The following is a 27,569-nucleotide window of genomic DNA, read 5'->3' on the forward strand; positions in this document are numbered from 1 at the left end:
ATTTATAAAAATGTTAACATTTTTATAGTACTACAAAAGCAAGTCTGAAAACTAAATTATTATGTTTAAACAAATGATATTCCAATGAGCATCATGATCTAAAAGTCATGCCATAAAATAGTCACTTATCCAAGGCAAGTAACTGTTTGAATCAATTAGTACATAAAGTTCTTTCATTCTTTTTATTATATTGTAATTACTATGGGCTCTTCAAGTTTGTAACTGCAAGAATGTGTGAAACTTTCTGGCATAGTTTTGGGTTTTAAGGAACTTAACTCTCTTTTGGAAGAGAGACAGGCAACAATTCATTACAATCCATTGTAAGAAGTGCTCGATTTTTTGTCAGGGGTTCCCAGCTTCCTCAGGTGAAGTCACTAGGCTTTTCTGGTGAAATAATATGACATTTTGCTGGAAAAAAACATGACTGTATTTTCACAATTACACCCATTTGCAATGAAAAGATGCTGTCAAACTCAACATGATGGGCTCTGAGTTTTCTCATCACTATTCAACCGAGAACTTCATTAATTTTGTCATCTGCTAGAGCCTTCTAGCAGCAAAGAAGAGAAGTTGGAAATGACTAAGAAACATAATTAGAAGAAAAACTTAGGAATTAAGAAATTCCTCAGAGACAGAAAAGACAACATTAATGTACAGAGTATCAGACCTTGGTTCAACTCATCAAATGCAGAATTTGAAGGCCTTCACGCTTCTTCAATTCCTATTTGGAATGAGATAGGGTAGGAGTAAACCTGATACATTGAGCAATCCAGCTGGCTGGACAATGTGCCAAGACATGGGGGGAAAGAGTGACCAACCTTATGGGGTCAGGAAGAAGTCTGGCAGGGCTTTACAGAAGCTGGGGACACATGGAGAGAATGATGAATTTGGAAGTGAAAGGGATTGTTTTTGGACACTAACGGTGTGATTACCGACAAGCTCCAATCTCCCATGTTCCCATCCATACATGAACTTAATAGCCATAACAGTGTTTTTTAGACTTTGTTCTATGTGGACTAGGATTCTCCAAGGTGCCCAGGAGATGTATTAAGCGGCCTAAAGGCTGGTGGTGGAGGCCCTCTGACACTTCCATTTCTCCCTCCAACTAGCGGCTCAACCTTACTCAACTGGGAGAAAAAAGTTGGAAAACCATTTAAAGCAGGAATCTTATCCAACTCCCAGAACTCAGTGGTTTGTTGTGTGTTGTGAAGGGATGACCATCAACAGTGATCAATCCGAAAGTGGAAACATAAGGATCCACAGAAATCAAGCCATTCATGATGACTTTAGCAAGCAAGAAGATAGAGATAAATATTGTTTGATAAGTATATCAAATCTCTTTAAGATAAATTCCAACATACGGATAAAGATCTTAAGTTTCCTGAAGAACTGTTACCCATACACATCAGTGTTTCTCAAACTAGGTCTGAGGAAATAATCTTGGGTGGTCTGAGTACCCAAGTTTGAGAAACAATTACAGATTCTAAAATCATCTAGAAATATACATGCTGAAAAACTTCAGCACTGATCAAAATTCTGCTTAACATGTTTGCTTAAAGGCCTCTCAAAATCTTGCAATCCAGTGAGGATCTACAGACTGAACACTCATGTACATGTCGTCTGGCTGATGCAAAGATAATCTTGGGGAAACATTTCCAGGCTTCTCTTCTTCGTCCTCCTTCAATCCCAACTGCCAATTTTGTGCTAGAGTAGGAAAGGGTGGGTTCCAGGTCTAAACAAAGGAGGGCATCAAAAGAGACTGTTGGTTGAGTCCCAAAAATCTTTGCTGAATCTAGATTCAGACCTGAGGTGGTTCCAGAGATACCAGACTCTGAAAGTAACAAACCCCTGCAGGAAGATCTTTTCACTGTGCATTCTCTCATACTGCACAGCTACTAGTGGGGAAGAGCGATGGGTATTAAGTTATGGCTCAATGACTGGACTAAACCGACTTCAGATGTAAATGTTACTAATAGACTTATCATCTAGAAATTAGCAGTGTAACACAATATTACAGTGTTACTCCAAAAGCAGGAATCTTGTCATATGCCCAGCAAATAGCACATAGACAAATATAATAAATACAGAATATCCAGGTTTAAATATGGGGCAGCTGTTTTATGCAAATATTGTGTTCCTGAAAACTTTGCATAATTAAGAACTCACACAAATCTAGACTAATCCTGACAAAGAAATGTACAATTTCCTAGAATCCATCAGCATTGAAAACTTGCAATTCCTGATAACTTATGAATCACATTGTTAAAATTTTATAGGTGTAGTAATGAAATTGGAGTTATATTTTTTAAAAGAACATAGACCATCCTCAAATAGTTATGCATGAACTAATATGTCTGGGATTTGCTTCAAAATAATACAACTGGAGTTTGTTGTTAAAAACATGGAATCCTGTCTCCCCCTCCCCCCTCCTGAGATTCTGATTCACCAGGAACCTGAGGTTACTATGGGGTTTTCTTCCTGACCCCCTGAAGTTGGTCATTCTTTTCCCCTGTGTTACAGCACATACCCAGGCAAACCGGGGAACTAGTCCCCAGCTGTTGTCAGGTGGGACCTGCAAACAAGGGCCTCTCATCCACGCAGACACACAGACTGAGGCTGCCAACTCCCCAGACTCAGGGAAGGGTTCGTTGTCTTGGGGTAATCCGACTGAAGGGAAATGCTATAGGTGAAATCTTATTTGGGATACATCACTCTAACCACCTTCACTATCAGTCTCTTTCCACTCCTTCTCATTGAATAATTTATTTCTTCTTTTCCCTCTTTACTAGTTACTCATATTTACATTAGAATGTCAGCTCCAACCAGGGCAGAGGTTTCTGTTTGTTCATTGATGAACCTCAGCATTTGGAATAGTACCTAGCATATAACAGGAGTTTTCAATGAACAGTCTTTTTCTCCCCCCACCTCAGCTTTATTAAATATAATTGACAGACAAGACAGTGTAAGTTTAAGGTGTACAAACTGATGATTTGTTAAATGTACATATACTGTGAAGTGATTACCACAATAAGGTTAGTTAACAAACCCATCACCACAGTTACCTTACTTTTGTGTGTGCAGTGAGAACGTTTAAAATCTACTCTCAACAAACTTCAAGAATCCAATGCAGTATTGTTAAGTAGTTACCATGTTTATTAAACAGTGGATCCCAGAACTTATTCATCTTGTAACAGGAAGTTTATACCCTTTGACTAACATTCTCCATTCCCCCAACCCTAGCCCCTGGCAACCACCACCAACTGTTTTTGCAAGTTCAGCTTTTTCAGATTCCACATGTGAGATCATACAGTATTTGTCTATCTTTGACTTATTTCACCTAGCTTACACTTATGCCCTCAAGGTTCATTTATGTTTTCACAAATGGCAGGATTTCCTTTATGGTTGAATAATATTTCATTGCATGTATGTCTATGCAAAATTTTATTTATTCATTAAATTTTAAATGTTTATTTATATTGATATATAACAATTTCTTTATATATTCACCCACTGATTGACATTTAGCTTATTTAGTGATTTCATTTCCTTCAGGTATATATCTAGAAGTGGCATTGCTGGATCATATGGTAGATTTTTTACTTTTTGAAGAACCTCTGTACTGTTTTCCATAGTGGCTGCACCAGTTTACATTCCCACCAACACTGCGCAAGGGTTTCCTTTTTGTCTGCATCTTCGCCAACACTTCTCATCTCTTGTCTTTTTGATAACAGCCATCCTAACAGTGATGAGGTGGTGTCATATTGGGGTCAACGAGCATTTTTTTATATGAACCTATCATCCTTTCCATCATGTTGGCCACAAGACAGCAAGCCCTGCAACAGGATCAGGCCCACCAGGGAAAGAGTGCTCATCCCCTTTCCTTGAAACGTACTATAGTTTTCTAGGAAAGCCTGCTTATTTTGGAAACCAAGTTATTCCTACAGAAGAACAAACTAAAGTGAAAATAAATAATTATATTTATTTAAACCTGGAATATACAGTGGGGCTAAGGTGACTTCCACCAGTCTCCTATACTCTGTTCTAGCCAAGCTGCCACTCTCCTAGCTCCCAAACACAACAGACATTTGCACAGCATCTGCCCTGTGTCCAGGTGACAATTTCCTTACCTGAACTGCTCTTCTTCCTCTGCTACATCTATTGAAATTCCATCCATTCTTCAAAATTTAGTTTGAGTTTCCTCTGTAACTCCTTCTCTGACAACCCTGGGCTGTCTTTAGGATTCTTTACCCAGGAAGCAACCTAAGTGTCCATGAGTAGATATGAATGGATAAAGAAGATGTGGTACATATACACAATGGAATACTATTCAGCCATAAGAAGAAAACAAATCCTACCATTTGCAACAACATGGGATGGAATTAGAGGGTATTATGCTTGGTGAAATAAGCCAGGTGGAAAAAGACAAGTATCAAATGATTTCACTCATCTGTGGAGTATAAGAACAAAGAAAAAACTGAAGGAAGAAAACAGCAGTAGACTCACAGAACCCAAGAATGGTCTAACAGTTACCAAAGGGAAAGGGACTGGGGAGGATGGGTGGGAAGGGAGGGATAAGGGGGAAAAGGGGCATTACGATCAGCACACATAATGTAGGGGGTGGGACACGGGGAAGGCAGTATATACAGAGAAGACAAGTAGTGATTCTATAGCATCTTACTACACTGATGGACAGTGACTGTAATGGGGTATGTGGGGGGGATTTGGTGATGGGGGGAGTCTGGTAAACATAATGTTCTTCACGTAATTGTAGATTAATGATACCAAAATAAGAATAATAAAAAATAAAAAAGATTCTTTACCCAGAATTCTAAAAGCAATAACCATGTCCTTTGACCCTGTTCACACATTGCTCTGTATGATTATCTGCATCATGTCCATCTTCTAGTCCTAACTAAAGCAGAGCCCAAATTTATAAAAACTGTATACAGTGCCGTGAGAGTACTGATGAGAGAGCAATTACTTGTTCCATCCCAGAGCCAAGCAACTTCTAGGCTGCATGGTTTTTGGCATCAGTGAACTGAAAATACTGGCCCAATGCAATAGGTTCCAGCTTCATTCTGTACCTCTACCCACACTGTCCTCCCTTCTAAGGAACCCTTGGCTCTCTGCCATCTTGACCATTTGATGTCTTCAAAGCTTATCACACTACTTGTTCAATTCTTTGGCCATGTACTCACCCTTCTACTTAGAAGACAAAGACCTTCCCACCTACCTCCAAGTGGTCAATGGACAATGCCTACTTATCTTTAAGGCTTTAAAGTAAAGGGATACTGCCTTTATTTTTTTAAGCCCCAAGCAAAATTAAATGTTCACTTATTTTGTACCCAGACAACATGTCATGTGACATCTGATGTGTATGACAAAACTTTTTCTGATTCCCTAATTAGGTTACAAGTTCCATGAAAGCTACAGTTTCTTTCCATCTTTGTGTTACCAGAGTTTAGTGCAATGCTTGATACAAATGTGCCCCATAAATGTGTTTAACTCAACTGAATTAATTTAGTTAAGAGTTTGGTCTAAAAGACTAACTTTTCCAGGGGCAATAGTTCCTTATCAATTAGTTTCCAAGAATATGCAACCACTGAGCCACTTCTTCACAATCATACAGCACAGGATTTGGGTGTAGGGCTGGTTGTCCATAATCCAGGATCCACTGGCTTAATGCTGGGTCCTTATGTATCTAACCAGACCTTCTTTCCTGCAGTGTAGAAAAAGCTATGAGAAGTCAACTGATTCCCCATTTCTGCTCCAGATTAGATGGTTCAACTCTCTGAAGCATAAAGAAATGTCATTTTTTAAAGATTCATGGACAAAAGATTGCATCTTTCCATGATGATCCATTTAATATTTAATAAACCTCCTTAAAATAGGACTTTATGTGCTGAACATAAATATAAAAACAATTCCCTGGAGTTCCTGAATCTTTAGCATGGTAATTTATTGTATTAATAACAGTTGTATTCATTAAAAGACTCAGAAGTACAGGTCTAAGTTGAAGAGTCTCTGGCATAGCCATGTATGGCTTTATAAGGGCATGGACCTAGACCTTACAGAAAAGAAAAAAAGCAACTCTACAATACAGGAAAAAACAGCAGACCTGCCAAAAGTGTTTTTATTTTTATTTTTATTTTGTTTTAGAAGAAACTGAACATCTCAATGGCTATGGAAAACAATACAAAGGAAATACAAAAGAATGCTGCTATCCTGGCTGCTATTACATATTAAGTAAAATTAAATTGAAATAATCTTTGTGATAAGTCATAATACTTCAGTACATATGTATTAAATACATAATTTGTGTTTAAAAAGATGAGCCAGTTCTCTTCAGTTACACCACTATATTTCAATCAAAGAATTCTTGTACTATACTTCCAAATAAAAGGTGAATTTCTGCTTTAATCACTGATTGCCACAATACTTTCTTCCACTAAAAACAATTGCTCATTTAGCGAATCAGCTCCTATGGGAAGCTGACTTAGCAAAAGGAAGTGATGTGAAACTAACCACCAATAAAGATGGACTGGTTAGATATCAAACAAAATCACATTAGCAAAAATTTTAGAAATAGGAATACAAAACTAAAAGAGCCCAAAATAAGTCTGACTTGCATCATAAGCAAACTTCCTGAATCTTAAACAGAAACTCCTCTGATACTTTTTTGATTTCTGGTTTCATTCTGAAAAATAAGGTATCTTTTATTAAATGAAATGGAGATTATCTAAGTCATTTGTTTTCCCTAATAGAAAACTATTTCTTTTAGGGAACATTTAAATTAAGTAAAATTAAAAAAAAAACAATGTGACTTTTTCTACTTTTAAAAACAATGATATTACTGTACATTATCAGTTAGTCATAAGGAGGGAAAAGGATTGCTGTTTGCATTCTCGTCTCACAGTCACTAAATTTACTAAAACAGAGTATGGTAATAATTAAGCTATTAAAATAAAAACTGCCTAGTTTTTTGCTGTACTTCCTCAAATATAATAGGACACCATTGTTCTGTTAGTATAATTTGCATATGTTATTTTCCCTATGTATGGAACTTCTTTAAAAAATACTTTGAAATGGAAGTAATTAAAAACAAAAAACATTTTTCTTATATTAAGCAATAGTATTAGCTATCTGGTTCAAGTTTTCATGTAAACTCTTGATTCTCCCTGCCCTCTGTCAATGAGTAATATCAAAAATATTTTGGTTTTACGGTATGTTCCAAGAAAAACAAGCCCTATAAAAACAACTAACAATATTAACAAAGAAAACTCCATTTTACAAAGTCAATGATGTTACCAAGGAAGAGATGCTGAGGATTCCTTTTTATAAAAGCAAACTCGAAAGGAAGCTGTATGGACAAAACCAATTATTTGAAGAGGAAAAAATGAGAGGACTTCTTTAAAGTTTAAAAATGATTTATGAAAGAATGTGGACAAACATATATGTAGCATATTACTCCAAGAAAGATTTCACAGTTTCTACAAAAATTTTAAAGAAGTAGTATTAATCTCACCTTTCTAAACTCCATTTAAGAGACATAAACTTCTACCTAGTGTGAAATCTTCTGCAAACCCTGAGAAATACCAGATGAACTGGAATTTATATTTATAGTTACTTCTATCAAAAGACTGTCAGATAACAGAGTTTCAGTTGGGGAAGGAAGATGAGAAAACCCTGGAGAAGGATGGTGGTGGTACTTAAACAACAGTGTGAATGTAATGCCACAGAACTGTACTTAAAATGGTTACCATGCCACATTTTATATTATGTATATTTTACCACAATAAAAGAATGTAGCATCTATGAGTGCTCTTAGAAAGAAAAAAAAAGACCATAAGGGCTTGTTTGAAATATAACTAGTTACATATCTACGATCTTTCTATTTCTGGAAAATTATTCTCTTTCTCCAAGCTGGCAGCTTCAGAACAGATGTTCACTGAAAGGAGATGAGGGACCCCCATGGCTCATGGGTTAAAATTAACCCCAGCAAGCAATGGAGTGAAAGAAGTAGAGGCAGATCATACCACAACTGCCGGCAGGCACCAGATGTGGCTGTGGGAAGAAATCCCCCAAAGGAAGGAGCATTCTCAACCTTGAACCCTTTGTGTTTCTTTCGGCTGTCTGGTGAAGCCTATGGATCCCCTCTCGGAGTACTATTTCAAGATGCCTAATATAAAGGGTTATTTGAAATATAGTTAAAATATTGAAAATTATAATTAGTTATGTATGTGATTCTTCATCAATGCATTAATATAGAAGATTTAGTGGTGAGTCTAGTAACTACTATCATTTGGAAGATAATAATCTTTCAAGATACCTGCAAATGTAATGTGATAAAAAGTATTTCTACTGGTAACAAATTCCCAGGCACTGTTAATACTACCTGTGGTTTGTGGCCTTCTTTCATAGATTTAGGAAATAATAAATTTCAACTGGAGTCTAGTAAAAACAACATGCAATTTTTTCATATCCAAGTTCAGCGCGTGCACACACACACACACACACACACACACACACACACACACACACACGCCAATCCCAATTCTACCCACAGGTGCTTTAGGAAGGAGTCACTCCATTGGACCCTTTGCTATTGGGATCCTGGGAAGTCATTCAATCTGTGAAATGAATAACCTCAATCGAGTAACAAACACAATGGGATTCTAAGCATCTGAATATAATCCACAAGGCGTTTTTATACTTGCTAAGCTCACTGTCATATCGATACACTGTTTGGGTGATGTACTCTTTTAGCAATGCAAAGATGTTGAAGATGCTATTGGATGCACAGGATGGGAGCAGCAAGCTGTCAATTTCAACAGTGCAGAAAGGACACTCTTCAGTATCACCGAAGTTATCAAAGAAGCCCTTGAGTGAGAAAGCCACTTAAGCAAATTTTCTGTATGCTTGGTAGAGAGCAACAGAAATACATTTTATAATTTAAAAGGCCTGAGACTGCAGCAGAAAAGCCCATCGAAGTTCTCAGCCCTGGACCAGAGTGAGATACAAAGGTAAAATGAGAAACAGTCTTTCCTGGAAAACTTTGTCAAAACTCACATCTTCATTTTCCCAACAAGTGGAAAATTGTCACATAAATCATGTACTTTTCTAGTTTTTGTATGAGTGCTTGGAATTGAATAGACATCTAAATTAACACCTTTTCCTATACTCACATCTGGGCTATCCTGTTATAGATTATTGAACTCTTATATAAGTAACTGAAAAACATTCTCCAGTAGTCTAAGAATAAAACACTAAATCTCTTTTTTAAGGCCAATCCAGTGTGATTAAAAAACATTTTTTAACTTAAAACCATATCAATCTGGAGGTGGCAGTCACATGTGCCAGAACTCAATGGAGTAAGGGGAAACTAATTTAGAACCCAGAGTCATCTTCTGAGAGATTTATGCCTACAACACAACACTTTTCCTTAGGAAAGAAATAAAGACTTCATCAAGTTTGACCTTTTCTTTTATCACTTCTAGGTCATTTAAAATAGGGCAGACCTGTAGTTTTATGTCACCGCTATTTAGTATCATTCTTTCAGACAAATTAGGACAATTTTTTCTTGCTTCATCATGTCTTCATAGTTCTGCCTTAAGAACACCTCATTTCTTTCAATGTTTAAGTTATTAGATTTTGTCTTAGTAAAATGATTTCTCTATGAAGTTTGTCATTATTTAACTTTTCCTTAAGCTTCTAATGGTAGCTTGCAACTTTTCTTAGTGATTTTCTTAACATTAATGTATTTTTTCTCTAAAAACACATTAAGATAACATTTATAAATAGCACCATTATAATTTTCATACTAATGATAAAGAGGACTCAATTCAATGCTTATTTATTTATTAAAATAAGCCTGTGTTGGAGAGGCAGCATATGAAGGAGTAAAGGAACACAAAAAGCCCTACACAAGTACATAATATGACCCATCTCTCAAATAGCTGATAATCTTAATGGAAAGTCAAGAAACCTACATCTGAAATAATTTTCCAAGCTGCAGAAAGCATGATCACTGTGCATGAAAATAAACATACACTGGTATGGATATTTATAGTACTATTAAGCCCTTTTTACCATTGATTGATATACCAAACTACATGAAGTGATAAAAATTGTAATCGCAGCTGACATTTAACTAAGTGCCTTCTCTCTGCCAGGCACTTCACACAGAATCCTTCTAACATAATTCTGCTGGGTATGTGTTATTACCTGTATTTTTATAGAGAATATAGGATAGGACACTTGCCCAACACTGCAGATTTTATAAGTAGCAAGACAGGTTTGAACTCAGATCTCTTATTTCCTAAGTCCATGCTGCTTCTCATCTTTGTGGGTGGAAACATCATGACTTTTGGAAGGTTTGATTTCTGTAAATATTTCTCATGCTAAAAGATAGCAATTGAGAATCTTAACATACTTTCTCCCAAAACAAAACCACTCACTACTCCATTTAAAATTCTAAGATTTTTAATCGATTTACTATAAGTTATTTTTGCTGAGAATAGTGAAGCATATTATTTAAAATATACCACTATAACAATGGAATATTATTCAGCCATAAGAAGAAAACAAATCCTACCATTTGCAACAACATGGATGGAGCTAGAGGTTATTATGCTCAGTGAAATAAGCCAGGCAGAGAAAGACAAGTACCAAATGATTTCACTCATCTGCGGAGTATAAGAACAAAGCAAAAACTGAAGGAACTAAACAGCAGCAGACTCACAGAACCCAAGAATGGACTAACAGTTACCAAAGGGAAAGGCACTGGGGAGGATGGGTGGGAAGGGAGGGAGAAGGGGAATAAGGGCCATTACGATTAGCACACATAATGTGGTTGGGGGGGGGCATGGGGAAGGCAGTATAGGACAGAAAAGACAAGTAGTGACTCTATAGCTTCTTACTACGCTGATGGACAGTGACTGTAATGGGGTATGTGGTGGGGACTTGATAATATGGGGAGTCTAGTAACCATAATGTTGCTCATGTAATTGTACATTAATAATACCCCCCCCAAAAAAAGATTAGACTCTGGATGTTAGGGTTTGAATCTGGTCCTTCAGTACCAGCTCTAGGACCTTGAGAACTCAACTTTGCTGAGTCAGTTCCCCCACCTGTAAAATGGGATAGTAACAGTGCCTTGGCACAGGGTTCTGTGCAGAGGCAGTTGAGAGACATGTAAAGCATGATGTAGTGCTCACTATATGCTTTATCTTGATAATACCGAATTTTTAATGATTAGTGGTACCTGGAACATAGGAGCTCGATAAATAATTTATTGAATAAATAAAGAAGTGAATTAAAAAAATATCACTATAAGAAGGTACGTATTCCTACTACACTGATGGACAGTGACTGCAATGGGGTATGGGGGGACTCAATATGGGTGAATGTAGTAACCACATTGTTTTTCATGTGAAACCTTCATAAGAGTGTATATCAATGATACCTTAATAAAAAAAAAGAAGGTATGCATAAGTAGGGAGAAATACATTAGCACTGGTTTGTAATAAGGAGCTTAGGGAACACTATGGATGAGAGCAGCATTTTACAGTCTTTTCCATGTAAGACTTCAGGGAAAGGAGTCCTTTAAAGAAAAAAGGATGGCAGAGGTTTCACAATGAATTAACTTTGAGAAATGCTACATACTATATACCCTTCTTGGTAATTCATGATGCTTATCAGACTCCGGCCTTTTCAAATTTATTGTTTCCCACACTGACTTTGCCACGGAACCCTCCTTTCTTCCCTAACTCCACTCCCAAAACTTAGGAACTCCCAGGATGCCTAGAGTAGCACAGCTGTTCAATAGGAATATGAGTACAAGTGAGAGTCACATACATGATTTAAAATTGAGAAGTGAGTAACCAAATTCTTTTAACTGTAATTAATTTAAATCTATTTTACTGAGTCCAGCATATCAAAAAAATTGTATTTTTAGATTTAATATTCAACCATCTTAACATGTAATTCATATAAAACTAATAAGATATTTAACATCCTTTTTTTTTTCATAAAGTCTTCAAAATATGGTGTGCACTTCACACTTACAACACATCACAATTGGTGCTAGCCTCATTTCAAGTGCTAATAGCCATACGTGTAGTACAGGACAGCTCAGGTCTACAGGCTTTTATAGAGTTGGTTTATTGGCCTAAAGGTTCATTTTCCCTTTGTTAGCCCTTAGGGATAGCTACAAGGTACACATCTTTTAAGAAAGATTTAACAACAATTGAAGAGGTATGAATGATACAAATATTTATATAGGGTTTCCCAGAGGTTTTGTTTGTGGAATTTTTTATGGAAGGGTGGTGGAGGGGAGGGAGTTGCCAAAACCTTTACTTTCACCAGAATATAACCCTTCGGCCCCACTCAAAGACTTAATATGGGAAAGGAAAAAAGTTGAATATTAATTGTAAGTTCCAAAGATAACCCCAGTCTAGCCAATGGACTGAAATTATCCTAATCTTCTAAGAAACAAAGTTCATTTTACACACCTCTTACGTATATGTTTTAAAAAATGAGTTAGTTATGTTTGTGTAAAATGACCATAATCATATGGGGAAAATATCCAAAAGTAAATTATTTTGAAATAAAAGCAAGCAAACTATTTGCTAAAACGAAGTTAAAGCTAATGCTGAGAGCCTCTGGATCAGGTATGCTCACATCAGCCTCACAACTGGCTCACAGACCCATTTTTATAAACAAGGTAACTGAGAATTCCTCTAGGCCAGTGGTTCTCAATCCCCTAGGAACTTGTTAAAAATGTAAAGCCTCAGGCCTCTTCCAGACCTAGTGATAGGGAACTCAGAGGTGCTAAACAAGCCATCCAGGTAATCCTAATGCATGCTTAGATTTGAGAACTACTAGATGAACACTCACCTAGTATTTAAACCCTGTCTGTTTACTCCAAAAGCTGTGTATTTTTAAAATTTTGGAGGGGGGGTGGATTTTTCCCTGTGTGTTGTAAAATACACATAATATAAAATTTACCATCTCAACCATTTGTAAGTGTACAGTTGGATGGCATTAAGTACATTCACACTGTTGGGCAACCATCAGCACCATCCACCTCCAGAAGTCTTTTTATCTTGAAAACTCCAACTCTACCCATTAAACACTAATTCCCCCTTCCCCTCTCCCAGGCCTTAGTACCCACCATTCTACTTTCTGTCTCTAAGAACTGACTACTCTAGATGCCTCATACAAGCGGAATCTAGCTTCACCCAATACCCTCAATTGCAGAAAGTTTGGGAAGTATAAAAACGCAGAGGAAGAAAACAATGATCCCTTAGATTCCACTGCCTGGAGGTGAGCGCCTCAGACTGAACTGTGTCCCCTCCAAACTCAGGTGTTGAAACCCTAACCCCCATGGTGACTGTATGTGGAGACAGGGTCTTTAGGAGGTAATTAAGGTTAAATGAGGCCACCAGGGTAGGGCCCTACCGGGAGGGCTGGTAGTTTTACAAGAGCAAGAGACCCCAGAGCTCATGGGAGGGCGTAGTGAGAAGGCAGCTGTCTACAGACCAGGAAGGGAGCCTCCCCAGCAACTGAATTGGCCGGCACCCAGCTTCCAGGCCTGTGAGGGAAAAAATTTATGTTGTTCAACAGAAATTCCCATTTCTGCTGTTACCCAGTCTATGGTATTTTGTTGGGGCAATACCTGTTTTTTCAGACTTTAAATATATTTTTCTTTTTTAAGGCACATTTTTATATTGAAACATAGTCAAAGCCCATATGCATCTTTTCACTTTCTGAGCATTTTCTAAACATGTGTTCTGTAGAACAGTGTGCATCAGGACAGTAATTTTTGGAAACTGGGTTTTAAAGTGACACCAGGTTTCCACTGCTAAATTTCTGTCTTTTCTATATTAAACTGGAACTATCAAGACATAAATCTTAGATTTAATCCCTAAATGTCTGGCAGGGGGTGGGGGGGTGGGGGGAACTCTGCATTACATCCCCTGCTGTGCCAGTAAGTGTCAGCAGGGATTTCAAGGGCCAGTGCCCATTCTCAGAGTGAAACACCAGCTGTCATAAGAAGAAAACAAATCCTACCATTTGCAACAACATGGATGGAGCTAGGGGGTCTTATGCTCAGTGAAATAAGTCAGGCAGAGAAAGACAAGAACCAAATGATTTCACTCATATGCGGAGTATAAGAACAAAGGAAAAACTGAAGGAACAAAACAGCAGCAGACTCATAGAACCCAAGAATGGACTAACAGTTACCAAAGGGAAAGGGACTGGGGAGGATGGGTGGGAATGGAGGGAGAAGGAGAATAAGGGACATTATGATTAGCACATATAGTGTAGTGGGGGGCACAGGGAAGGCAGTACAACACAGAAAAGACAAGTAGTGACTCTATAGCATCTTACTATGCTGATGGACAATGACTATAATGGGGTATGTGGTGAGGACTTGATATTGGGGGGAATCTAGTAACCACAGTGTTGCTCATGTAATTGTAGATTAATGATACCAAAATTAAAAAGATAAGATAACATAAGAAAGTTAAATAAACAAAAGAACAAAAAAGAAATACTGGTTGTCAGGAATAATTCACTTTAGACAAAAAGTCCATTTCATATTCTAAAGGAGCCATTCATTCATTTATTCACTGTTAGGCTAGTCTAAAAATAACAATAGTAATTTTAAAAAGCAGTGATAGCTGAGACCCAAATAAGTTAGGCACTGTGTTAACCCTTTATATGCATGATCTCACTTAATCCCTATAAACTTCCTCTGAAAGGCAAATCTTCAATCCCAGAGAGGAAGCTGAGGCACACTCCCTCAGAGAGGTTATCTAATTTACTCAAGACAGCACTGAAAAGAAAAGAACAGGGTTGGAAGGCAGATCTGTCAGATTCCAAAACTATTAAAACTACAACACTTTTTTTTATGAAGGTATCATTGATGTACAATCTTACGAAGGTTTCACATGAGCAGCATTGTGGTACAACACTTTTTTAAAAGTCCAATCACTGCCTTGCTTGCAAACCTTTATGATTTTTTAATATGTAAGGGAAAAATTATTTGGCCTTGCATTTAGTGCATTTCACAAATGGATCCCAGTGTACCTTCTCAGCCTTCCTTTTCTCTCTTTCTCCTTAAACTTCTCACTCCTCCCAAAGAAGTTTCTTCATTGTCTTACTCTCCTCTCACACACACCTCACCTAATTTAGTTTTTTGCCACCTAAATTCCACTGTTTGTGCCATCTTTTCCTGGTCAACAAATTCCTTTAGGCTCCAGTTCAAATTCCATTTTCTGTATGAACCCTTGATTGCTCATTCTTATGCCCCACATACCATCCATCAAGTAATCCCACTGGCTATACTTCAAAAATAGATCCAGAATCCAACCTCGAGGTATCACTCCACTGCCATCTCCCTAGTCCTAGCCATCATCTCCTGTCTGGGTCTCTGCTGTCAATCATTTACCCTCTACAGTCTATTCTCAACCCAACTTTCTGAGTAATCCCTTTTAGGCATAAATCAAAACCCTCCAATGAATCCCATTTTCTTCATTGTAAAAAACAAAATCTCTTTCTATGCTCAACTGTGATTACCCATAATGCTCTATGAAACTGCCTTCCTTTCCTCCCAACTTCTCTGCCTCTGATTCTAGCCCTTGCTGCCTGTCATGCCCTGAACTTAACCTGGCATGCTCACCTCAGGCCCCCTGCACTGCTGCTCTCTGACTAGAATTCCCTTCCTTCAGATAGCCTCGGGCTCACCCCTTCCTTCAAGTCTGCTTGAATGACTATGACCTACCATGACCACCTTCGGATTCCCCAGCACTCCACAGCTTCCTTATCTTGCTTTATTTTCCCCCCTATAACTTACTGCAAAGTTTACCTAAGTTTACTGTGTGTCTGCTCATGAGAGCAGGGCCTTGATCAGGCACAATCAGGTGCTCAATAATTGCTGAGTGAATGGAGGGATGCTCTTACAAACCTCAGTCTAAGGCTCTCTCTCCTTTGCTCTCACTGGTACCACTCCCTGGGCACTTGCCATATACTGTTGTGGATTTTTCTGTAGGCACCAGTTATCCACCTAGCTAGACTATATATTTCTGTAACCTCCAAGTACCCTGTATAAAATTAGCATTTAATAAATATTTGATGAAATATCAGTAGAGTGCCTTTTTCTTTCAGAGCAAAGAGTTAGTTTTTCAAAATATGTATTCCATTTACAAAAAAAAATTCTAGAAAGCAGTACTAAAAAATTAGAATATTTAATTTTAACTTAATCTCAAAAGGGTGGAAAACATTTTAAAGGTGTATATAGATATATAATGCATATACATTATACCAAATCCATGTCATGCTCTGAAAAGAAAATATTTGCTTTGTGACTTTGATAGCATCTTATATCCTGAAGACATTCTTGAGAGTGAAGCTCAAGGTAATGTTTTGATAATACGGTAATATGAAACACAGAACATATTTTAAATAATAATTTTAAGTTGGGAATTTATGTAATATGTGACAAAAATAAAAGGCTAGTGTCAAATAGGTTTTAGGTCACATTTTTGGATCTAATGATAGCAGAAAGTGCCAGCTGGGGAGCATCTAACTGTAATGAAGAAAATGTGTTCTATAAAACAATATCTAAATTTACAGTATATATGTATTTTATAGAATTAAAGCATTCATTTACATGACTTTGGCATATCTCTCTATATTTTTCATTTTTTACTGTAGCCAATGTGCACATTTTTGAAAAACAGTTTAGACAACTTTCTAACATTAGATATCAGGTGTTTCTAACATTCGATCTTGTCAGTCACCTTGACGGTAGCTTTGTGAGTACTGGTCGGGAAGATCTGTAAACAGACCCCTACATGACTTAAAAGCAGTTTATTAGTTGATTATACATATAATTTAACGTTAAAGCTTTAACATGACAGTGTAAATGGAAAAAGAACGTACAAAAAATATTAGTACTCATAAAACATAGAAAAAAGATAAGGAAGTTTTCTCTGCTAGGCATTAGGCATTGTACATGACCAAATGCCCACATAACATTTCTAGGTAAGTTAAGGTCCTCCCTACCCCTGCTTTTCAAACAACATAGTTACCCAAGTTTCTTTTTTTGTATTACTCTTTGGACATTTACTTTCAGATTGTATTACCTACATAATATATGCTGTATCAGAAAATGATTTAAGTAAGTATAGTAAGTGGCATATAAAGTTAGGCTAATAAACAGAAACAAGTAAAATAGTTTCAAATGCGAAAAAAAAAAAACATTCTGAGGTCTATGAATAAAAGCAGCTCTGAAAACATCCAGTTGTTAAATCTTCATCTTTTAAGTGTGATCACACCTAGAGAAAAGGGGTTGTATTTTCATGGATCTCTCCAATCCTAAGAGTCTCACAGATCTGGAGAACTGGAATACAAATAGGAAGCAAGAATAAACTGACCTATTTTTAAATACATTTCTTTATACTTCTAGGAAATATCAGAGCTAAAGAAATGTAACATTTGTATTTTAAATCCTAGAATACCTCCAAATCAAGACTACACAATTGAAAACAATTTTTACTCTTGGTAATAAGGAGAAAAAAATTTGATTTTTTTGGTGGGGAGGGGTAACCGTTGCTATACATGGAGAGTTACTTCTAAATTTGAAGACATTTCTCCATATTAAAAAAAAATCTATTATTCTACTTCCCAGGTTAAGTCCAGTTTTAAAAACTAAAATGTGCTGTAGAAAACTTTCTTTGATATTAATTCTAATTTTATATGTAATAACTTTGTTTTGCCAAGCAAAAATATGAAGCTTTTAAATTTAATCTCTTAAAATGGCATCCAGGTTTCTCCAGTTCTATGCAAAATGATTTCTGAAAAGAGTAAGTTATGAACTACTGTTATTTTATATTCATAACACTTCCATGTGTATTGCACTAAAACTAAGCTTATTCAACAAGTATGGCTTTTTTTTGGGTGGGGGGTGTTAAATTCAGGGGAAATGCTTTGGCTTTTAACACTTGCTAAAAATCCACAGTTGATGGAAGGGTGGCCCTGACACTGTAAAATGTTTTCTAAGGAGCGCTGAATACCAATTCTAAAATAAAAGCCAAACCAAGAAAGACTATAAAAGACTTACTTGAAATACACTGTAAGCAACTTTTAAAGATGGTTGACTTTAATATGTACAATAGCAGTCTCAATACTTAGTTATGTTCAAAATATTTAGTCTACACAACACATTTTGATATTCTCTCCTACATTACACTTACTACCAGATTTTTTAATTCTTCATCTCCCCAATTAGGCTTACCACTAATAAATAGGGAGAGGTTGGTCCTCAATGGGCAAGTTGGAAAAGTCAATTCTTGCATGAAGAACTCATGAACTACCTCAAACTGTTCCGTGAGCAACATAATGCTCAAGACCTGTAGGCGGACTCAAGTATCAACAGTGAGACTGTTTCATCACCTTCCGTTTCTGTTGCCTATCATGGCTAAGCTTTCTTGCAGAGACAAAATGAGAAAAGTAATTCTTTTTGACACCTTACTGACCACAATTCAATAAATGTGCCTAATAGTCAACCTACAGTACGCCTCTTTAGAAGAATGTTTCTGTAAAGCAAGTCATACTTTGTGCATTTTAAATACTTTCCTCCAAAATCTGTACTATAATTACTGTGCTTACATTAACATTCTAAGCAAGGGAACAACTTGAGCTGCACTATATCATGTTTAATTAAGGTCCTAAGTGTTCTCTTTTCCAGTTAGGATTTCTTTTAAGTGAAAGACAGGATTTATAATCCTTGATTGCTACCAAATATACAGCTAAAATAGTCCTCATGTTTGACTAACCACATTATGCAAATAACAACTGAATTACCTGCATAAAAGATTGAATAACCAATTTGACCTAAAATATGACTATCAACATAAGAGATTCTGGTTTCTTGGTCACAATTTTCACTTATCAGCAAAACCACTACTTTTCCCTATTCCTCCTATTGAAATAAAGGTCATCGAATTTTAAGACCTCACAATGTTTTTAACTAGTAAGCAGTCATGTGTAGATTAAATTTTTACATGGGTTTCAAACCAATGGCAAAATGTATGATATTATCTATATGTTTCATTATCTATAAAATGGAGACAAAACCTATCTCCAGGATTATTAAAAGTATTTAATAATATTAAACACCTCTCCAGGGCCTGAAATAATGTTAAAGTTTAACAAATATTTCTCTTTCCCCCTTTTCTTCCTTTTGAAAATGTTTCAATTACAGGTCAGGACAAAAAATTTAATTTCTGCTGATATAAGGAAGCATCCTGGATTTCAGCAGAACTGAAATAAGCCTATTCCGGAAAGACAATACTTTTTATACCTCAGTCCCTCACATTCTTACATTCAGGAGTTTTATTTCAGGTAACATAAATGTTTAATGTGTTTGTAAGATAGCCAAAAAACCCACAAAACCAGAAAATGTTCAATTTACAACTTTATTAAAAAGAAATTTATAATTAAGTTACAACTATGTTAGAGTTGATTAGGATTAAGGGGAAAGGGAACCTGAGTTTAAGATGTGGTAACAGTGAGGTCTCAGGATCATTTCCTGAATAGAAGCACATATGAAGTAAAGAGCAAAATAGATCAAGGCCCCCAACTGGTTCTCCCCAAGACCTTTCTTTCACTTTCCCGTACCACATATGCTGACAGCCCCTGAGTGCCCCTTAACTGCACTGCGAATGGATAAACCACCCTCCGCAAAACCCCATCTTGGGCTCCATGTCCATTCAGTGAGGTACCACTTAGAAGATTTCCATTTTAGGGCTTTCCTTTAAAGTCCACACCCCATTCCTTTTCTGTCAGCTCTCCCACTTCTCCACACTTGTTTAACTACCTCCCCTTTCTGCCAGCTCCCCACCTCGCCCACTACAGAGCATTATTCATCTTGAGAACCATGCCCTGCAGATGGATCTTGTATGTGACTTAATTCACGTTGCCTCATTACAGTGAAGTACCATTTCTTTTATCCATTTCCTCCCACATCTGATACATTTCACAAATTTACTACTCTCTCCTTAAGCTCAAAACCTTTTGCTTCTGCCCCTGACAAATGACCTTGCTATCTTCCTAACAAAGACCATAGACATCTATTTTGAGTCCTATCTACCTTGCTCTCCTTTTCTCTAATTTCACTTTACTGTTACTTGTTCTGTAGGACGTTTGGGGAACAGGAATCTTATGAAAAGGTGAATGAAAGCTTTCAGAGGAAAAAAAAAGAATGGGAGGTTAAGGGGAGGACTACACACTTCCACCTGGGATTGTCTGGATCTTTAAAATATGACTTTCCCAATACCTATTTCTCTCACTCCCTGCCCTGTAATCTGATTTTCTCATCACCCAAGAAGATTAGAATGTAAAGGCATTGCTGATCTCTATCTCAAAAGACTGTTTTCCCTTTGGTTCCCATCCTTCTACTCTACCTGGGTAGTATAGTTTAGTCAGCAAATGTAGGGTGCCCAGCTTGTTTTAAATGCTATGCTAAAAGGTTAAATAAAGTGAAATTAGTGAATGGCAACAAGATTTCTTGGTCCCCCTCCAGAATGTGTCTCCTGGTGACTGTTTGGTACACTCAAGTTTGGGACCATGAAAAGAGATACTCTCTCTTTAGTCTCAGTAATTTGAGATTTGATTTCCAAAGTTACCCTCTTCCATAAAAAATACAGTTCTTCATACAGAGTCCCGGCCAGTGTGCAGATAACATCTGTTTCTGACACAGATGTTTAAATGTTAAATCATTTTTTATTGGGATAACATATACATTATAAGATTTACCATTTTTTAATGTACAGTTCAGTGGCATTAAGTACATTCACATTGTTGTCCAACTGTTGCCACTATCCAGTTCCAGAACAACTTCATCACCCCGAAATGAAATTCTATACCCATTAACTCATTTTTTATTAACTAAGAATTATTTTCTTGGTTAAACCCATGGCCCCATGCCCATCTTCTCTTGCTTTCCTTCCTAGCCAACATCCCAAGGTTCATCACTGTAATTAACCCCTTGCAACCACTCTCAACTCCCTAGCGCCTCTCTTTCTCTGTCATTCCTGGGGGACAAAACTCCTATCTTGGTTGAACTGATCACCTGCCTGCTCTTTGCTTCCCTTGTAACAGCTGAATGTTGCTTGCAGAAAACCACAGAACTAACTGGAAAATCAGATCCCAAACCACAGCAAGACAATAACGCCCAGCAATTCTATGTCACTTCCTGGTGAGTTCACTGTCCTGCTGCCCAAGGAAATGTGTCCTTCTCACCTCAAACCATACTATCCACATCCCTTCTTCAAGTTACTGGCTTTGCCTCAGATTTCACTGAGAAAACAGAAGCCATCAAAACAGAAAGCCCAATATTCTTCCTCTAATTCACAAACCTCCTCAGCCTAGTGCCCATATTCTCGGCTTCCTCTCCTGCCACTGCAAGCCATCTCACTCCTACCAAAGGCAAACCCTCTCCTGGTGTTCTGAATTCCTTCTCACCTTCTCAAAAATTCTGCTCCTTTGGGAGTCTTATCTCTCTTCTGCATTAGTCTCTCCCTGTCTGTTAGATATTCTCATTGGCTTACTTAAAAATAGCACTTCTTTGACCCCACCTCCCTCTCCAACCACTGCTGGGCTGTTTCTGTCTCACTTGACAGCAACACTTCCCCAAGAGCGGTCTACATTCCCTTCCCTTCCCATACTCTCCATGCATTCCAATCTGTTTCCAGACCCATATGCCACTGAAACTACTTGTCAAAACAGCTACCTCTGTGTTGCCAAATCCAAAGGGACATTTATTTTTCTGTTCCCACTGTTGATCTGAGCAGCACTTGGCAGGAGATGGTTCCCTTTCCTGAAAAGGACAATTCACTCTCTCACTTCAATGGCTGAACCATATCAGTCTCCTCTGCCCAACCTGTAGCCACTGGAAGTATTTTAGGGCTTGACCCTAAGGCTTTAATGACCATGAACGTCCTCAACCACTTCCATGACATTCCATCTGCTTACTAGTGACTCCTCTAAAATTTATGTCCACTCCTCTTAGCTCAACTTGAATATTCACAGCCTACCTGACTTTGCACTTGGATGTCTCACAAATTACTTCAAAAACATAACTGGTCCCATGAAGAACTCTTGTTACCCACCCCTGTCTACTTGTTCCTCTTTCAGTCTCCTCCAACTACCAAACAGTACCACCTTTTAGGTAAAAAACCTGAAGGCATCCTTGATTCCTCTTTCCCTCCACAGCCAACTCATTATTCCTAATTTCACCTCCAAAATATATCTGAAACCCACCATCTACGCTGCTCCATCTCCACTACTACTGTATTTGCTGAAGATGCCATCAATCTTGAGTTGACTATTGCAAAGCCTAACTCCCCTCTTCTTTTCTTGAGCCACAGAGCAACCAGTGATCTTTAAAGACAAAAACATATCACTACCCTAACTAAAGCCCTTCAATAGCTTCTCATTTTCATTAAAATGTATGCCTAAAGCAAGAGGCCCCACCATGATCTCTCCAACTCTAATTCCATCTGTCTTGCTTCTTTCTGTTCTAATACCCATGCCCTTCTGGCCCTTTCCGGTCCTTGCATTTGTGGCAGGCCCGGAATGTCACCCCGGCTTTTCACATGGCTAGCACGAACTTATGTTTCAAGTCTCAGCTCAAATGTCACCTCTTCAAAGGGACACTTGACTCTTACTAGCAAGAACAGTCATTCCCCACAGCACACTCATTTAGATCCACCAGTTTATGAACTTATACTTTTTCTTAATCTGTAATTATCTTGACTATTTGTGTTTACTTATTTCCCGTCTTCTCCACTATCCTGTAAATTCCATGAGGGCAGAGACCTTGTCTGCCTTGAATGCCACTAAAGGCTACTTTGAAATAAAGAAGCTACTCTTTCTCTCCAGGCAGGTTTATTTTAGATTTTCCTTCCTCTTAAGCTTTACTGGATTTGGGTCAAAGAATATAATTATTTTGGCATTTACCATGAAAAACAAGGGGAGAAAAAGCACATGGGACAAAGACTAGAATTTCATCCATCTAGGTCTAGACAGGACACGGACTGCACACAGGTATTCAGCAGTTGCTCCTTACAAAAATTTTCAAATGTGGAAGGACAAAGTGGACATATGCAGATAATTTTGCCATCTGCATTAAAAATCAAAGTTTGTAACTGTTCCCAATGGCAATTACTAAACACAACATTGACTTGAGAAAAAAGAAAGGAAAGCACAGAGTAAGCAAATATGTGGTTCTTGCTCCAGGGAAGTTACAGACTTAATCACTGATTTGGGGCTCTCTCATTTTGATTAGGTTGGCTATTCATCACCTACTCTTTGTTTTTTCCTGACCTTTTATTTTTTAACGTATATGCTGTTCTTCTCGGTTCTGACGTTCAGAATAACTTCCCCATCCTACTTCCCAAAACCCAGAAGATAACTTCACAATTCAAAATTCAGAGAAGAACTTTTTCTTCCAAGGATTTATCTCTAGGTTTTAATTTCAGGATCTGTTCTACCTTATTCCTGATTTCTGTATCAATCTGAGATTTAGTTCTATTTTTGTTGCATAGCTGTCCAGACTAAACTAGATGGTCTGGCGAGATCTAGAAGCCTATGATGTTATATAACTTCTCAGTAGAATGAGATGATATGCTCTTAAAAGCATACTGAGATTTTAAAGTCTTAGGTTACCTAAGCTTTCTTTCTGTGAGAAAAATTTCCCTAATTTGATAAATGGCAGCCAGAGGAGAAAACTAGAATTGGGATGATGTGAGCAATGAAAACTGCTGCAACTCAAAATATTATGGACCTCAAGCCTCATGTTCCAATTCAAACAAGAGTCAGTGGTATAGTGCACACTATGCAGTGATATTCTGAATGTGTATCTGTGTCAAACTGAAGTTACCTGGAGAGCTGTGGAATACACAAGACTCCTAAATATTTGGCTTTTGGGGGTCCTGGGTGGGCCAGAATTTCAAAATTGGAATAGGAGTCAGGGGCATTAAGAAGTTGTAAGTCAGAAGCTTAGAACGGAGATTGCCTAACACACTAGACCTTATGAAAACCCCAACTGGCCCTAACAAATAATATGGAGGTGATGTTACAAATCTATATTTAAAAATATCTCCCCAGTTGATTCTGATGCTCCTATTTGGAAATCACAGGTGCAGAGACAACAGGGCTTTGGGGGTCCAATGTCAGTTCTGCCACTTAAATCTGTAAGACCCTGAACAATCTGCGTATCTTGGTGAAAATTAGTTCCTTCTCTGGTAAACAGATAATAAAATTAATACTGCAGGGCTGATAAGATAAACAGGAATTAAAGCACCAAGCACAGTTTCTGGCATACAGCCGAGTTTGATACTGGTAGATCTCATTAAAGGATCTAAAACATCCACTATATATATACACAATGTTTAAAATCAAGGACACACCTATAGGTGCCATTATGTTACTTTATCCACTAGAAATTAACTATTTACTTTCCACCTCTGAAGACTGCTAGAGAGGTCAGAGCTTTACAGACTTTCCTCCTCCCAATATTTTCAGTAACAATTGATAAAAAGTTAAAACCCACACACGTCTCTTACTATAGAGGTACTACAGGACAGACAAACACTTATATGGATGCTTTTCAACTAATGACTTGGGGAACTGAGAAGCCTTACATTGATGAAAGAGAGATGACCCCAGTGTTTTTTAGAAAGGGAAAGGAAAAAAAAAATCTCAATGTTTCAAAGCAAGTTTAAGTGTTCACATCAGAGTCATAAGAAACGGTTCTAATTTAGTACCATTTGTAATAAGTAATATGAAAGCCAACAAGAAGTTTCAAATCATTGGAAGCCTGAACCTTCACAGTTTGACAACTAGATAAAGGTCTTTTCCAGGGTTGGTTTGAAATAAAACTAACTAAAAATTACAGCTTTACATAGAGTACCTATAGAGGACCATGTTACTAGAAGGCAGACATTGTCCCCCTCTACGCAATTTTGCAACCTGGTTTGACTCTACTCTCAAATATAACTGGAAGAGGATTTGGGAAAAGCCTCGGCGCCCTGCCCCCAGCGAGGCCAGGGACGACGAAGGCCGTCCAGTGTCAGGCCCTAGGAGAGAGGACGGGAACCCCTCACCCCCAATTTTGGCCCCGGGGGAGGGGGGCGGGCAGAGCGGGCTCGGGGATGGCAACCACCACCCGCAAGGTCAGACCCGCAGCCCCCATCTTCCTCCAAACACAAGTGGTAAGGAGCAGGACGCCGGCAGCGCCAGCGCCCTCACGGTCCGAGCCGGCAGCCTCGTCTTTTGGGTCCGGGAGCGGGGGGAAGGGCAAGGCTAGGCGGCCGCCGGGTTCGGAATTCCGGCCCCGACCCCATGTACAGAACCGAGCACCCTGACCATGGCTCCCCCTCGCCCCGGACCTCACAGCCTCCAGGCCGACGAAGTGTCCATCAAGGGCGCCGCCCGCGCCGCCAGGGAAGATGGCGCTCGCGGAGCAACTGCGCCACCAGCCCTGGCGAAGGGCCAGGCCCAGCGCCATCTTAGCGCTTTCCAACCGCCCCCCACCCCGCAGGATCCCGCATTCGGGGCCACTCGAGGGGCAGGAACCGCGCCGGGCCCGCGTACTCTGGGCCCAAGCAGTGCCACCGCGGCCTCTCGCCGCTCCGGAGCGGCCGCGCGGGCCCCGCAGGAGCTGCCCGGCCGCGGATCCTCGGCGGGGCTCGGGAGCCGGCGGCCGGGCGGTGCGAGCGGGCCGGTGCCTCCCGCCAGCGCGCGCAGGGCGCCGGGCTCTCCCCGCCGCGGCTGCCCGCAGAAGCGACGGGAAGAAGGGAGCCCCGATGAAAAATAAAGCCCGTCCCCGCCGCCGCCCTCCCCACCCTCTCCCCTCCCTCTTCCGAGACGCGGGGTCCATTTTGCCGAGAAGAAAGAAAATGTGATTCACACCCAAGAGCTTCCGAGACAGCAAAGAAACGAGGGGGGGAAAACCGAGGGGAGGAGATTGGAAAAGCTTATTTTTCTTCCTCGCCCGCCGTCACTCCCGGCCCTCCCTGCCCCCTGCTCGCGGCCCCGCCGCGCCGTCCAACCCCTCGCCGAGCCCCGCTCCCTCCTTCCCGGCTCCCGGCGGCTCCGGGGGGCGGAAAGCACACTCACATTCGCGCGCACAACTAATTTTAAACCGGCTCAATCAATGAGTCATTAAAAGGCTTCCCTCCCCTCTCCTCCCTACCACCAACCGCCACGCCGCCCCCCTTCCCAGGCTCTCCCTCTCCCCGCTCCAGAAATTTGCATCCGCGGAAAAGAAAAAAAAAAAAGGCTCCGGGGCCCCCACCCCACTGAGGCGCCCCCAGCCCGGCCCCAACCGCCCCCTGCCCGCCCCCTGTCCGCCCCCGCCCCAGACACTGAACTTGGTCTTCCCGGGCCCTGGCGGCTCTGGGAAAGGCAAACACTCGATTCCCCTTTTCTCCGTGTCCATTAAACATCCACCCACCACCACCATCACCCACCCACAAACCCCCCCCCCCCAAAAAAAAACACAGCCTTAGCCAATAGCTCTCTGGGCTGAAACCTAATATCCTGGTTTTGGCAACTCGGTGTTTAATTTGCTCCTCTTTCTTTTCTGTCTGGAGATAGATCTCCAGCCCCCCCTCCCTCGCTTTTCCCCTCCCCGAAGGAAAGAGGCAGAGGAAGGAGGTTGTGTGTGTGTGTTTTTTTTCTCCTTGAAATTTTTATCACAAAATTATAATACACTCAAAGGGAAACTCACCGTCATGAAAAAGCAGTGCCTTGTCAACGGGGTTTCTGCGCCATCGCACCAGGGGCGGCGGCGGCGGCGGCGGGCGCGGGGCGCGGGGCGCGGGCGCGGGAGCTCCCGGCCGAGCGGCGCCGGCCACACGCGCTCCGCTCTCTCTCTCGCTCACCCCCGCGCCGGGCGGCGGGCGCCCGCTCCCCGCGCCCGCCCGGCCTTCATGCTCTGCGCCCGGGCAAACCGCTCGCCTTGCTCGTCTACCTCCAAACTTCGGTTCTCGCCTAGCAAGAAATGTGGAGATTAGGATTTTTTTTAATTAAAAAAAATTCCGCCCCCCCCAAATCAAGCTCCCAATATGTTAATTCCTGTTTCCTTTGGGATTCTTTTTTAACTTCAGAAATGCATTGGTTTATATAAGAAACAGGTTTATTTGACTTTTTAAAAAAAGATCTACAAGATGCGTGCTAGTCTCCGCAGGCGCCCTGTACACACACACACACACACACACACACACAGACACACACACACAGACACACACACACACACACCCGTTTTAGCTCGATGGGGTCTGGCGGGGTTAAAAAAACAGTTATTTGTTTAAAACTCTGGTTAGAACCAGTAAATACCTTTTTGCGTATGCATACGAAAAACTAAAACATTACTTTTTATTAGCTGTTTGGCAAATAACTTTTAAGTGTACTAAGTTTTCAACACCCTCTTTTTCCATCCAAAATGCTGTGAAAACCTTATCTGTGAAACCTGTGTACCAACATTAAAAAGA

At 39.6% G+C, this 27,569-nt stretch overlaps 1 protein-coding gene across 4 annotated transcripts in view; it reads right to left on the bottom strand.

Annotated features, from left to right (window-relative positions):
* The window catches only part of BICRAL (BICRA like chromatin remodeling complex associated protein), a 79,660-nt gene that overhangs the window by 32,820 nt on the left and 19,271 nt on the right, over nucleotides 1-27,569 (bottom strand). For all 4 annotated transcript variants that reach the window (XM_036907238.2, XM_057494238.1, XM_036907239.2 and 1 more), the window contains one exon: nucleotides 26,807-27,069. The gene's annotated coding sequence lies outside the window, so the exon portion shown is untranslated. The remainder of the gene's footprint in view (nucleotides 1-26,806; nucleotides 27,070-27,569) is intronic.

Source organism: Manis pentadactyla, chromosome 16 (assembly GCF_030020395.1).
Source record: "Manis pentadactyla isolate mManPen7 chromosome 16, mManPen7.hap1, whole genome shotgun sequence".
NCBI classification, from domain to species: Eukaryota; Metazoa; Chordata; class Mammalia; order Pholidota; family Manidae; genus Manis; species Manis pentadactyla.